Here is a 14,133-nt window from a genome sequence, read left to right as displayed (position 1 = left end):
TCTAACATTTAGTCTTCCCTCGGTTACTAAGATATAGCCTTGCGTTTATTCTGGTCTCTTTACATGTCTCTCAACAATGTTTTGTAGTTTTCAGTGTAGAGTTCTTGCAAATTATTTGTTTGATTTATTCTTTGTTTGTTTGTTTCTGTTTGAGCCTAAGCCTCATTCTGTCACCCATGCTGGAGTGCAGTGGTGCGATCTCAGCTCACTGCCACCTCCGCCTCCTGGGCGCAAGCGATTCTCGTGCCTCAGCCTCCTGAGTGTCTGGGGTTACAGGTGTGCGCTAACATGCCCAGGTAATTTTTGTATTTTTAGCAGAGACAGAGATTCACCAAGTTATTTATAATAGACACAGGGATTCACCATGTTGGCCAAGTTGGTTTCAAACTCCTGACCTCAAGTGATCCATCCACCCTGGGCTCCCAAAGTGCTGGGATTACAGGTATGAGTCACTGCACTGGCCTGTTTGATTTATTCTTAAGTATTTGATGTTTTTTGTAAATGGTAACTTTTAAGATTTTAGATTTGTTTTGTTTGCTGCTGATATATAGAAAAACAACCAGTTTTTGTATGTTGATCTTGTATCCAGCAACCTAGATAAATGTACCTATTAATTCTAATAGATTATCAGTACATTCTTTAAATTTTCTACATTTTCTAAACCTTATGTCTCTTATTTCTTTTTCCTGCCTTTTGTGCTAAGCTCTCTGGTGCAGTGTTAGACAGACATGCTGAGAGAGAACATTGCAGTTTCACCTTCTATTTATTTCTTTTTTCTCTTTTTGTTTGAGACAGGGTTTTACTCTGTCACCCCGACTGGGGTCCAGTGGTGTGGATACCACTCACTGCAGCCTTGTTCTCCCCAGCTCGGGCCGCCCTCCCACTTCAGCCTTCAGAGTGGCTGGGACCACAGGTGTGCACTAGCATGCCCGGCTGATTTTTGGGTATTTTGAAGAGACACGGTTTCACCATGTTGTCCAGGCTGGTCTCAAACTCCTGTGCTCCAGTGGTCCACCCACCTCAGCCTCCCAAAGTGTTGGGAAGACAGGCGGGAGCCACCACACCCAGCCCACCTTCTATTTCTTACCCCTTTCCTTCTCAACAATCTTATGAAGGATCCTGGAAAGATGACAGAGGCAGCGTAGTTTGTGAACATTCCAAATCCCTACAAAAAAGCGGAGAGGATGATAAGAAAGCTAAACAAAAATTCCAGGGACTCTCTCATGAGTGTGCAGTGGAGTTTTCCAGAGGCCACGTGACATGCTCCATCTGAGAGACTGAATGCAGAAACAGAAACTCCAGGCCACTGGCCTAGCGAGGTGGCTCACAGCTGTAATCCCAGCGCTTTGGAAGGCCTAGGCAGGTGGATCACCTGCGGTCAGGAGTTTCAGACCAGCCTGGCCAAAAAGGTGAAACCCAGTGTCTACTAAAAATACAAAAATTAGCTGGGCGTGGTGGCACATGCCTGTAATCCCTGCTACTCAGAAGGCTGATGCAGGAGAATTGCCTGAACCCAGGAGGTAAACGTTGCAGTGAGCTGAGATTGCGCCACTGTACTCCAGCCTGGGCGACAGAACAAGACTCTTACTCAAAACAAGAAACAAACTCTGGGCCAGGCTCAGTGGCTAATGCCTATAATCCCAGCACTTTCAGAGGCCGAGGAGGGCAGATTTATTGAGCCCAGGAGTTCAAGACCAGCTTGGCAATATGGTGAAACTCCATCTCTACAAAAAAATACAAAAATTAGCCAGGTGTGGGGTGCACACCTTTCGTCCCAGCCCCCACTTGCGAGGCTGATGTGGGAGAATTATCCGAGCCTGGGGAAGTCAAGGTTGTGTAGCAGGAAAGGCTGCAAAACAAATCTCTCAAACACCGAACACCGAACTGGGAATGAAGGGGTGATTGATTCTGCCAGGAGCAGCCACCGCGTAAAGAAAATCCCTGCGCTTTTAAAGGCTTACAGCTCTAGAAATTACACGTGAAAGGGTCTTGATCCATGAAGGAAGCATGAAGTGCCAGGTGGGGTGTGGTCATGTTTAAGTGAAAGCAATGCCTTGGAAAGATTCCTCCATGCCGTGCCTGCGATCTGCAGGAGTGCTATTCAGGGGGGTGCCCAGGTCTGCCAGCCTTTACTTCTGCTATTGAAATGCAATGTAGATGTCTAGGGTAAAGGGCTCTTACAAGCTTAAGAGAATTAAGGGTCTCCTTCCTCAGTTGCAGTGAGCCATCATCACGCCAGGGCACTACAGCCTGGGTGGCAGAGTGAGACCCTGTCTCTAAGTAAATACATACAGGCCAGAAGGAGCTGCACACTGTGAGTCACCGACCCTCTGGGCAGCCTTGAGCCAGCAGCTGAGTTTGCTTGGGTTTGGTTCCTTGATCTGCAAAATAAAGCCAGGGGTATTGTCACTGCTCCATGTGTTCACCTTGCCCGCTGCCTGGACTCAGCCAGTTTCTCAATGTAAGGTCTTTTAGGCTGACTGATGGCACCACGGACACCATGGTAACCTCTGTGACCTGCACGGACACTCCAGATGAGTTCCTGGAAAATCTGAAGTAACTGGAAGACCATGAATCTTGTAGCTTTTGGCTTCATGACTCCTAAACCATCATTTCTTTTTCTTTTTTTTTTTTGAGATGGAGTCTCACTCTGTTGCCCAGGCTGGAGTGCAGTGGTGTGCTCTTGCTCACTGCAACCTCCGTCTCCCGGGTTCAAGCGATTTTTCTGCCTCAGCCTCCAGAGTACCTGGGATTATAGGCATGTGACACCACGCCCGGCTAATTTTTGTATCTTTAGTAAAGACAGGGTTTCACCATGTTGGTCAGGCTGATCTCAAACTCGTGACCTCGTGATCCGCCCGCCTCAACCTCCCAAAGTGCTGGGATTACAGGTGCGAACCACTGCGACCGTTTCGTGTATTCTTATCTGTGGGTAGGTTCTATCTGCTTGAGTGGAAGCCACAATCCTTGCACAGTGGGATGGGCAAGCACCTCAGCAAGCTCCCCCTTTCATTTTATTGGTCAATAACGTACTTTGTCGGCATTTGGACGCTGTGTGGCCTGGTGTGATCTCCGGCTGGGGTTGGCTGTGGGGGGTCGGGAGAGACTGGCAGGTGGGCGGCACTGAGCCAGGCTGTCCTGGGGACTCTGGGAGCTGGCACTTCATGGTGAGGAGCCACAGGGACAGAAGGAGAAAGGCGACAGGACTCCCAAAGAGGCTTCAATCCCCATGAGTACCAAGATTCCTTGTTTTTTTGAGACAGAATCTCGCTCTGTCGCCCAGCCCAGAGTGCAGTGGCGCGATCTCAGCTCACTGCAACCTCCGCCTCCCAGGTTCAAGCGATCCTCCTGCCTCAGCCTCCTAAGTAGCTGGGATTACAGCCAAGCAGCACCACGTCCAGCAAGTTTTTATAGTTCTAGTAGAGATGGGGTTTCACTATGTTGGCCATGCTGGTCTCAATCTCCTGAGCTCAAGTGATCCGCCTGCCTCAGCCTCCCAAAGTGCTGGGATTACAGGCGTGAGCCACCGCGCCTGGCCTGTGACTACCAAGATTCCAGATGCTTCCATCGAGAGAACTTGGTATCTGCACATCTCAGCAGCAGGTGATGTTACAGCAAGAGCTGTGCTCTATCCTGAGCAAATGGCTGATACGTTGGCTGAATCTCTTGAGTAAGGCAGCTGCAGAGATAAGAGACCCACGCGAGCAAAGGGAGGGGAAGGCCCGAGTCAGGTCAGCGGGGACAGCGCCAAAGGCAGCTCCCACCACCTCTTCAGCTTGTGAAAGGAAAAGAAATCTTGTGGCCCCCAGAATCATTAAGCCAAAAGGAAAAGTCGAGCCGGGGACAGCTTAGGGCAAACCTGCCTCCCCTTCTATTCAGTCGCCCTCTGCTCACTGAGATAAATGCCTAACTCTTGGCCTCCTTTGGAAAGGCTTATCAGAAACTCAGAATAATTCAACCTTTTGTTTCTCCCTACCTGTGGCCTGGAAGACCCTGCCTGCCTGAGATGTCCTGTCTTTTAGGACGGAACAGTATTCATCTTACATGTATCAATTGGTGTCTCACGTCTCCCTAAAATGTATCAAAACAAGCTGTGCCCAGCCACCCTGGGCACATGTCCCCAGGATCTCCTGAGGCTGTTACCGGTGGAGGGTGTCCAGGTTCTTGTCTGGACAAATAATTGGACAAACACAGACAAAGCAAGACAAGAACGAAGCAGCAAAGCAGAGATTTATGAAAATGAGAGCATGCTTCGCAGGTTGGGGCTCGAGAGCCTGGCGACAGAATTTTCCTGGATTCAAACACCCTCCAGAGGTTTCCGTTGGTTGCTTGGCATATGCCCTGTGTCAATGGACAGGCTAAAGGAAGTCACAAAGTTACTAACTTGGTATACACGCTATGCAAATGCAGTAAAGTTACAAAGTCACCTACTCGTTTGTTAATGAAATCATTTACGCTTCATTTACCTAGGTGTCCTTCCAAAGAGGATCTTTCCTGTTATAGCTGAAGTGCTTCCATTTGATCTATTTATTTTTTGAAATGGAGTTTCAGTCTGTTACCCAGGCTGGAGTCCAGTGGCTTGATCTCGGCTCACTGCAGCCTCTGCCTCCTGGGTTCAAGGGGTTTTCCTGCCTCAGCCTCCTGAGTAGCTGGGATTACAGGTATGCACCCCCACAGCCTGTGTCCTTGACCTGACTAAATAAGCTTTCTTGATTTACTGAGACCTGCCTCGGATTTTCCGGGTTCATAGGCTGCAGAGGCATTTAGGGTGCCACTGAGCACCGTGACTTGGTGTGTTTCCCCTCAGCAGCAGCCGCAGGAGGCCACACGCCTGGAGCCACACTGGGTGAGATGGTTTAGGGTCTAAATCTCGGGACTGAAAAGTGAGCCACGCCTACATGCAGCGTTGTCTCCTGCGTGGGATCCTGGGTGGGAACAGGAAAACGATATACGTGGGAAGAGACCCAGTGAAATCAAACCTACTCTGGAGTTGAGTCAATGGCAACATACTCATGCTGGTTGCTTGTTTTGACCCGTGGGCCCCTATATGGAGGACGATTGTGGGAGAAGTCCAGAAACTACTTCAGCTGTCCTGCAAACCTATGATTATTCCAGAAGAAAACAATTATCAAAACAAGTAAATGAGGCCGGGCGCGATGGCTCACGCCTGTAATCCCAGCACTTTGGGAGGCCAAGGTAGGTGGATCACTTGAGATCAGGAGTTCAAGACCAGCCTGGCCAACATCGTGAAACCCTGTCTCTACTAAAAATATAAAAATTAGCCTGCCTTGGTGGTGCACACTTGTAATCCCAGCTATTTGCGAGGATGAGGCAAGAGAATCACTTGAACCTGGGAGATGGAGGTTGCAATAAGCCGAGATTGCGCCACTGCACTCCAGCCTGGGCGACAGAGTAAGACTCCGTCTGAAAAAAAAAAAAAAGTAAATGAATAAGGAGCCACAGGCGGTAGCTCCCGAAAGCTGAGCAGTGGGGAGAGGATGAAGGGCGGTGTGGGCGGAGGGAGGAAGGCAGGCACAGGAAGCTGGATTGGGAGCTCGGCTAGGGGGGACGTGTGGCTCTCTCTTCAGGAAAGCAGAGCTCAGCTCTTGTCCCCTCACATCCTTTGAAGATGATCACCTTGAAGATTAGGATGAAAAGCCAACCCTCAGCTCCTGCCCTGAGCCCTTGGCTCTCACGTCTCTCACTAGGCAGGGAGCAAAAGAACATCGTTTCTACACTCATTTGGTTTCAGAACAGTTGAGCAGTCATTTATTGGTCGCCACAGACACTGAAGAGAGGCCAGGTGCTGGTGACCCCACGGGTTGCTAATGTCTCCAGCGTCAGATTCATATGCTTTTCCCTGACCCCCTCTGTCCTCTGTGGATGAGGCGAGCTGGGCAGAACACCTGGGTGAGGTCTCAGGGATCCAGCGGTGCCCACTGCTGGGTCGGGCTGGCAGATGGGAAGGAGCCCACATGTGGTCTCTGTGGCCCGAGCTGTGAAGAGGAAGTGGATCTGCAGGCTGTGGGTGACAACACCGGGAACATAAAGTGCTATTTCTTCCATGCTTTCATTCTCACAAACCATCGCCACATCTGCACCAAAGCCCCGGCTTAAAACTTTGGAACGAGAATGTAGCTTCTTGCACATTATGGACCTGGGGGTAGGAGTGAATTCGGGATTTCAGGACATTGCTTCAGAGGGCATCCTGACTCCCCTCGGCCAAGTGAGACCAGGCAGCACTGCCCCAGCCGCTGCCTGGGGACCAACCACTGGTTGAGTGCCAGCCTTGACGTCCGGCATCAGAAAGGACGCCAGATGCTTCTGTTGACATTGACAAAGGGCTCTGCCAAGAGGCTCAGCCCCGCCTGCGGGCTCGTCCCCATCCTTCCTCTTAGTCCCGGGGAGGGTGATGCAATGTCTGCCACCTGCGGCTGCCAGGCTCCCGAGGCCGGCTTCTGCGCGCAAGGACTGACCCCTGGCGGCCGACTTGGACATTGCAGGTCTGGTGCTTGGACTCAACAACTGAGCCATGTTGCATCAGCCAACGTGGCCTAAGGAAGCTGAATGACCCAGACTTCCTGCCACCCTGCAGGCGGGGTGGGGAGGGGGTTGGCAGGTGTGGTGGGTGGGGTGAGGGGTCCGAGTCCCATGGTCTAGGACATTCATGTCTCCGAGGCTCTGTCTCTCCTCTGGTGGGACCATGTCTCAAAGAGACCCTTCCCTGGCTCCTGGAGCTGCTGGCCTGGTAGCAGCCCGCAGGAAACTCATGAACACCTTGGGGAAACCTCAGACCGTCTCCTTGCAGGGGAAAAGGGCCAGGTCTGCACTGCCCCTGAGGCACCTGGACCACAGGGATGTGATGCTAAGAGGAAACAGGCTGGGCGCAGTGGCTCACGCCTGTAATCCCAGCTCTTTGGGAGGCATAGGCAGGCGGACCACCTGAGGTCAGGAGTTCGAAACCAGCCTGACCAACATGGTGAAACCCCAGCTCTATCAAAAATACAAAAATTAGCTGGGTGTGGTGGCAGGCACCAGAAATCCCAGCTACTCAGGAGGCTGAGGCAGGAGAATCGCTTGAACCTGGGAGGTGAAGGTTGCAGTGAGCCAAGATCGCGCCACTGCACTCCAGCCTCAGGACAGAGCAAGACTCCATCTCAACAAGAAAAGAAGAAATGCTGGCCAGGTGCGGTGACTCACGCCTGTGATCCCAGCACTTTGGGAGGCTGAGGCAGGTGGGTCACTGGAGCCCAGGAATTCGACACCAGCCTGGGCAACATAATGAGACCCTGTCTCCATACAAGATATTAAAAAATTAGCTGGGTGTAGTGGTACATGTCTGTTGTCCCAGCTACTTGGGACCCTGAGGCAGGAGGATTGCCTAAACTCAGGAGACAGAGGCTACAGTGAGCCGAGATCACACCACTGTACTCCAGCCTGGGAAACAGAGCAAGACCCCGTTTTGAAAGAAAGAAAGAAAACAGACTGCCACTTGCTACTTTGAACATACTATTACCGAGGAATGTCTATGACAGACCCGTTCAACCGGTCCCCATTTCTGACCCTTGACTCTTCCTGCCTGGGGTTGGGAGTCAAAGGTCAGAAATGGGGACCTGCTCAGGGGAGGGGGAGGATGCTCAGCTTACGTCGTCTCTGGTCATTTAGAAATGCAGCAAGCCTAGTCACCCAGATTTCCGCCTTTCTCTCTTGCTGCTTATTCTTTGATTCTTAGGAAACGGATGTTAATGTGCAAACGCTGTGTGCACCTGGGTAGAGCCAAGTGTTCATGGGTCGTGTGCTTGTCGCCCCCTGCCGGCCGCCTGCTGCCCTGGCCTGAAATAGCCGCTTCTCCATCAGGGTCCCCCGGGAAGACGGAGGAGCCAGGGCCACCCTCACGTCGCCCTGGCAACAGCATCCGTGATCAGACTCTAAGGCAACTGGGAACCATGTGTGCTCCCCGTGGGAGGCCACAGGTTCGCGTTGGTGTCCTGGTGAGTATGTCCCCTGACCCTACTTTCTGGAAGGCGAGAGTTGGCTTCTAGGCGCCCACCCGCTGTATCCCAACCTTTGCACAGCACCGGCATCCTGGAGGTGTTCTGCTTTTGGAGAAATCATGACTTACATGAAAAGGTGCCCCCCTCCTCGCCGGTGTGTAGTGTTGTCCATGCCCTGGGTTTTGGCCACAACAACACGTGTCCAGTGGCTTCTCATTGCTGTTTGAGTTTACATATCCCCATTAGCGCATGACGCAGAGACGTGTCCATGATTCATAAAGTCATTGGTCAACAATTTCCCCGTATCCAGGGAACATGTGAGGGACTGGCGTGCCAGGCATGTTTTGGTGGGGCCCTACATTGAGCATCTGGCAGGAGACAGAGGAGCAGGAGGCCTCCACAACTTCTCAGCAATTCCACCTGCGCCTGGCTTTCACCCCGGGTGAGTTTCCACCAGCTCCCCAGAATAACCAAGTCTGTGTTTTACTTTCGACATTGACAGTGTTTCCAGCAGCTTCTGCAATCCCCTCTGCTTTACCCGAGGCTACAGCAAAAAAGAAAAAGAAAGAAACATAGGCAAATGTGAGATATGAATCAGAGTGAGAGCTGACAGCATATTTTGGTTTTTTTTTTTTTTTTTGGGGCAAAGTGTAGTGCTTGTGGTGGTAGCGGCAGTGGGGCAAAGGCGTGATCTCAGCTCGCTGCAACCTCTGTCTCCCAGGTTCAAGTGATTCTCCTGCCTCAGCCTCCTAAGTAGTTGGGATTACAGGTGCCCGCCACCACTCCTGGCTAAATTTTGTACTTTTAGGACAGACAGGGTTTCGCCATGTTAACCAAGCTGATCTTGAACTCCTGTCCTCCAGGGATCTGCCCGCCTTGGCCTCCCAAAGTGCTGAGATTACAGGTATGAGCTATTGTGACTGGTCCTCACAGCAATTTTTTTCCTTTTTCTTTTTTGAGACAGGGTCTCACTCTGTCACCAAGCTGGAATACAGTGCGACCTCCGCTCACCGCAACCTCCCCCTCCCAGGTTCAAGCAGTTCTCTTGCCTCACCTTTTTGAGTAGCTGGGACTATAGGCGAGTGCCATCATGTGCAGCTAGTTTTTGTGTTTTTAGTAGAGACAGGTTTTCACCGTGTTGGCCAGGATGATCTCAATGTCTTGACCTCATGATCTGCCCGCCTCAGCCTCCCAAAGTGCTGGGATTACAGGCGTGAGCCACGGCGCTGGTGATAGCAAATTCTTTAAAGGTGTGTTAAAGTTCAGAGTTACAGATTTGCAGTAGATTGTCCAGCCCTATGCAGTCCATGTCCTGCCCAATGGAGACACGAGCTGTGTCTGCTTCAGAATGCAGGCAGAGCCGGCTTCTCTCATTCCTTCAGCTGTAAATCTACTCACCAGTCCTGCACGCCTTTGTGAGATCTTTCTAAATCTCTTTTATCCCACTTGCGTTTTTTTAAATATCAATTGCATAAGGTTCTTAGTCTTTGAAAAGTGATGATCTGTGTACAGCACATTATATTACTAAAATACCTGACCAGCCAGGCACGGTGGCTCATGTCTGTAATCCTAGCACTTTGGGAGGCCAAGGTGGGTGGATTGCCTGAGGTCAGTAGTTCAAGACCAGCCTGGCTAACATGGTGAAAAAATAAATATATAAAATAAAATATTTGACCAACAAAAACATTCCCCTGCTCTGACCATGCTGGATAAACGTTTTCTGCACCCCGTTATGAGTCGTTGGGGGGCCGTTATTCATTCAGTCTTTTTGTTTTTTGTTTTGAGACAGAGTCTCACTCTGTCACCCAGGCTGGAGTATAGTGGCGTGACCTCGGCTTACTGCAACCTTCACTTCCCGGGTTCAGGTGCTTCTCTGGTCTCAGCCTCCCCAGTAGCTGGGACTACAGGCCTGCACCACCACACCCGGCTAATTTTTGTATTTTTGGTAGAGATGGGGTTGTACCATGTTGGCCAGGCTGTTCTTGAACTCTTGACCTTGTGATCTGCCCACCTCAGCCTCCCAAAGTGTTGGGATTCGAGGTTTGAGCCAGCACACGCGCCCTGAGCACCTGGCTTCTTAAGCCCAGGAACGAGCTGTTTTGCAGCCTGATAATCCCACAGTCAACAATGTATGCTTAGGGTTCATAGTGGCAGGCCCTGAAATTCTGGCTTCCTGGCCATGGAAACAGATCACACTGAAACCCCCCTAATTGTAAAAAAGAAGGGCTTTTTTTCCTCACTGTTCCTCCACAGACTCTCACCACAAACCATCTGGAGAAGGCCAGATGTGTACACTTCACGGAAATGTGGTCCTGAAACCTTCATTCTGAGTGCAGTGCTAACCACATCCTCCTATTCTTGGCAACACTAGTGAATGATACATTAGTACAGAGCACGTGAAATGCAGCAGACACATCTACGCCAGAATCTGAGGGTTGCTATGGTTTGTTTGTTTGTTTGTTTGTTTGTTTGTTTTGAGATGGAGTCTCACTCTGTTGCCCAGGCTGGAGTGCAATGGTGTGATTCTCAGTTCACTGCAACCTCTGCCCCCGGGGTTCAAGCAATTCTCCTCCTGCAGCCTCCTGAGTAGCTGGGATTACAGATGGCTGCCACCGTGCCTGGCTCATTTTTTTGTGTGTTTTTAGTAGAGACAGGGTTTCACCGTCTTGGCCAGGCTGGACTTGAACTCCTGACCTTGTGATGCACCCACCTCGGCCTCCCAAAGTGCTGGGATTACAGGCATGAGCCGCTGCCCCCAGCCCAGGGTTGCTGCATTGGAAGAAGCACACCCAAGTTTATACTAGGAATCTCGGCTGGAAAATTGGTTCATTACTGTCCACTATTTCAAAGACACACCAGAAAAAACATTCCTATCATCTGATTTCCAATAAGTCAGGATGTTCCTACTCACAGCATTTCCTCTATGGTATAACAATACTCTAGAAACTCAGCGCATTGTGATAATTCACGTGCTGAGCGTCTCTTGCAGGAGATTTTTAATCTCCCTCTGGCCTTGCCTTATTCACCTTAGGTCCCAGGATCAAAATGTTGGACTCTTTGTTAAATGTTAAAAAATTATTGATAAACAGGACCGGGCGCAGTGACTCACACCTGTAATCCCAGCACTTTGGGAGGCCAAGGCAGGCGGGTCACGAGGTCAAGAGATTGAGACCATCCTGGCCAACATGGTGAAACCCCGTCTCTGCTAAAATATAAAAATGAGCTTGGTGAGGTGGCGTGCGTCTGTAGTCCCAGCTACTTGGGAGGCCGAGGCAGGAGAATTGCTTGAACTCGGGAGGTGGAGGTTGCAGTGAGCCGAGATCGCGCCACTGCGCTCCAGCCTGGCGCCTGGCAACAAAATGAGACTCTGTCTCAAAAAAAAAAAAAAAAAATTATCGATAAACAGTGAATGAAGGCTGGACACTGGCTCACACCTGTGATCCCAGCACTTTGGAAGACTGAGGGAGGCAGATCACCTGAGGTCAGGAATTCAACACCAGCCTGGCCAACGTGGGGAAACCCCGTCTCTACTGAAAAATACTAAAAATTAGCTGGGCGTGGTGGTAGGCATCTATAATCCCAGCTATTAAGGAGGCTGAGACAGGGAGAATCGCTTGAACCCAGGAGGCAGAGGTTGCATCTAGCCTGGATGACAGAGCAAGAGTCCATCTCAAAAAAATAAAAAACCAAGAAGCCAGATGCCCAAAACATTGATATAATAGGATTAAAAAAATCTGCTTACTTTGAGAATCATCCGTGTCTTGAAGTATTTGGTCAAGGAGTTTTACTTTTTCAAATACATACTTCGCAACAGGTTTGCATGGCTTTGATCCCTGTATTCCCTCTGTCTGGCATCTCTGATTACTGCATGCAGGAAAGGGAGGCTTTGGCTGTGTTTGGGTAGGGTTAGGGCACACAGCCCTGGGAGACAGGCGCGGACCTGCAGTGTCGCTCAGGGGGCGTGTTGGTTCTGTGGCTTCCTCACAACCAGCCCCTGGCTCCCGATAGGTAGTTAAGAGCTGCTTCTGAGTCTGCAATTAGCATTTCTGGCACAGCTTCTGTCTTCTGTTCCGTTTTCTGTGCTGTTTTCTAGGTTTTGGTACTTTCTTCTCCCCTGTCTTTGCATCTGATATCTTACAGAATGTCCTTGATCTTCACGAGCTGCTTCTGAGATCAGTGGTAAAGAAGACAGGGACCCAGGCGGAGGGAAGGAGGCCGTGTGCACCACGCTGAGGTGAGTGTAAAGCGGGGCTTTACCCAGACGGGTCAGAGAAAACACCCTGAACGTGGGAGTGGTGGTGTGCAGCGAAGAAGTCCACAAGTGACTTGGAGATTTCCTTCACCATACTCCTCTGCATTTCCCAAATTTTGAAAATGAGTGTATATTAATTACACACTAAAAAAACATCATTTACGACCATAATTGCAGCGCTTTGGGAGGCCAAGGCAGGCGGATCATTTGAGGTCAGGAGTTTCAGACCACCCTGGCCAACACGATGAAATCCCATCTCTACTGAAAATACAAAAAAATTAGCCAGGCGTGGTGGCGGGCACCTGTAATCCCAGCAGGAGAATCACTTGAACCTGGGAGGCAGAGGTTGCAATGAGCCGAGATTGTGCCTCTGCACTCCAGCCTGGGTGACAGAGTGAGGCCGACTAAAAAATAAAAAATTAAATTAAAAAAAAAATAAAATAACATTAATATTTAAATTCATGTTTTTTTATTTAAAAAAATTTTTTTTAAAAGATGGGGTTTCACCACGTTGGTCAGGCTAGTCCTGAACTCCCAACCTCAGGTGATCCGCCCGCCTTGGCCTCCAAAGTGCTTGGATTACAGGCGTGAGACACCACGCCTGGCCAATATTTAGATTCATGTTAGTGAAACTGCAGAAAAAGATAAAATCATAAAGCAGTTAGGGAAAAAAAATTCTTTCCTGAAAGATCTCTGGAAAATATCCAGATAACTGGAAGCTAAAAAATACACTTCTAAGTAACTATGGGCCTAAGAAGAAATCAAAAGGAAATTTAGGAAGTGTTTTGAACTGAATGAAAATAAAAATGCAACATATCACAATCTGTGGGATGCAGCAAAAGCAATATTTAAAGGTAAATTGATAGCACTAAGCTTTTAAAGGTCTGAAGTCAGTGACCTCGGCTTCTAAGTTAAAAAACTAGAAATAGGCGGGGTGCAGTGTTTCATGCCTATAATCCCAGCAGTTTCAGTGGCCAAGGGGGGAAAGTCACTTGTGGTCAGGAGTTTGAGACCAGCCTGACCAACATGGTGAAACCCCATCTCTACTAAAAATACAAAAATTACCTGGTGTGGTGATGTACACCTGTAATCCCAGCTACTCAGGAGGTGGAGGTTGCTGTGAGCCAAGATCATGCCACTGCACTGCAGACTGGGCGACAGACTGAGACTCGTGTTTAAAAAAAAGGAAGGAAAGGCCGGGTGCAGCGGCTCACACCTGTAATCCCAGCACTTGGGGAGGCCAAGGCAGGCAGATCACCTGAGGTCAGGAGTTCGAGACCAGGCTGATCAACATGGAGAGATCCTGTCTCTACCAAAAATATATAATTAGCCGGGCATGGTAGTGCATGCCTGTCATCCCAGCTACTTGGGAGGCCGAGGCAGGAGAATCGATTGAGCCCGGGAGGTGGAGCTTGCAGTGAGCCAAGATGGCGCCATTGCACTCCAGTCTGGGCAACAAGAGTGAAACTCGAAGAAGAAGAACAAAAAAAGAAAACAAAAGAATAATAGAGAAAAATTAGTAAAATAAAAATTTGGATTCTTTGAGAAAATCGATAATGCTGAGTTGATAAACCTCTAACTTGGCCTAGGCTGATCCAGAAAAAAAAAAAAAAAAAACGAGAGAGAGAAGGGACAAATTACCAACATGAGGAGTGAGAGAGATGACATCACCATAGAGTTACAGGCAGGAAAAGATTAATCAGGGACTATTATGACAGTTTTTTTGCCAATAAATGCAACATATAATTTATAAAATGGACAAATTCCTAAAAATAGACAAACTATTGGCTGGGTGTGGTGACTCACGCCTGTCGTCCCAGCCCTTTGGGAGGCCGAGGTGGGTGGATCATGAGGTCAGGAGTTCAAGACCAGCTGACCAAGATGGTG

At 49.6% G+C, this 14,133-nt stretch overlaps 1 long non-coding RNA gene across 1 annotated transcript in view; it reads left to right on the top strand.

Annotated features, from left to right (window-relative positions):
* LOC116555747 overlaps window positions 1–12,171 on the top strand; it is a 38,490-nt gene extending 26,319 nt beyond the window's left edge. Inside the window, exon 3 of the long non-coding RNA XR_004270659.1 lies at window positions 12,088–12,171. This is a non-coding gene — a long non-coding RNA (uncharacterized LOC116555747). The remainder of the gene's footprint in view (window positions 1–12,087) is intronic.
* The last annotated feature ends 1,962 nt before the right edge of the window (window positions 12,172–14,133 follow it).

This window comes from Sapajus apella, unplaced genomic scaffold (genome assembly GCF_009761245.1).
Source record: "Sapajus apella isolate SASKATOON/1434 unplaced genomic scaffold, GSC_monkey_1.0 scaffold15, whole genome shotgun sequence".
NCBI lineage: Eukaryota > Metazoa > Chordata > Mammalia > Primates > Cebidae > Sapajus > Sapajus apella.
This window is presented reverse-complemented; position numbering and strand designations above follow the sequence as displayed.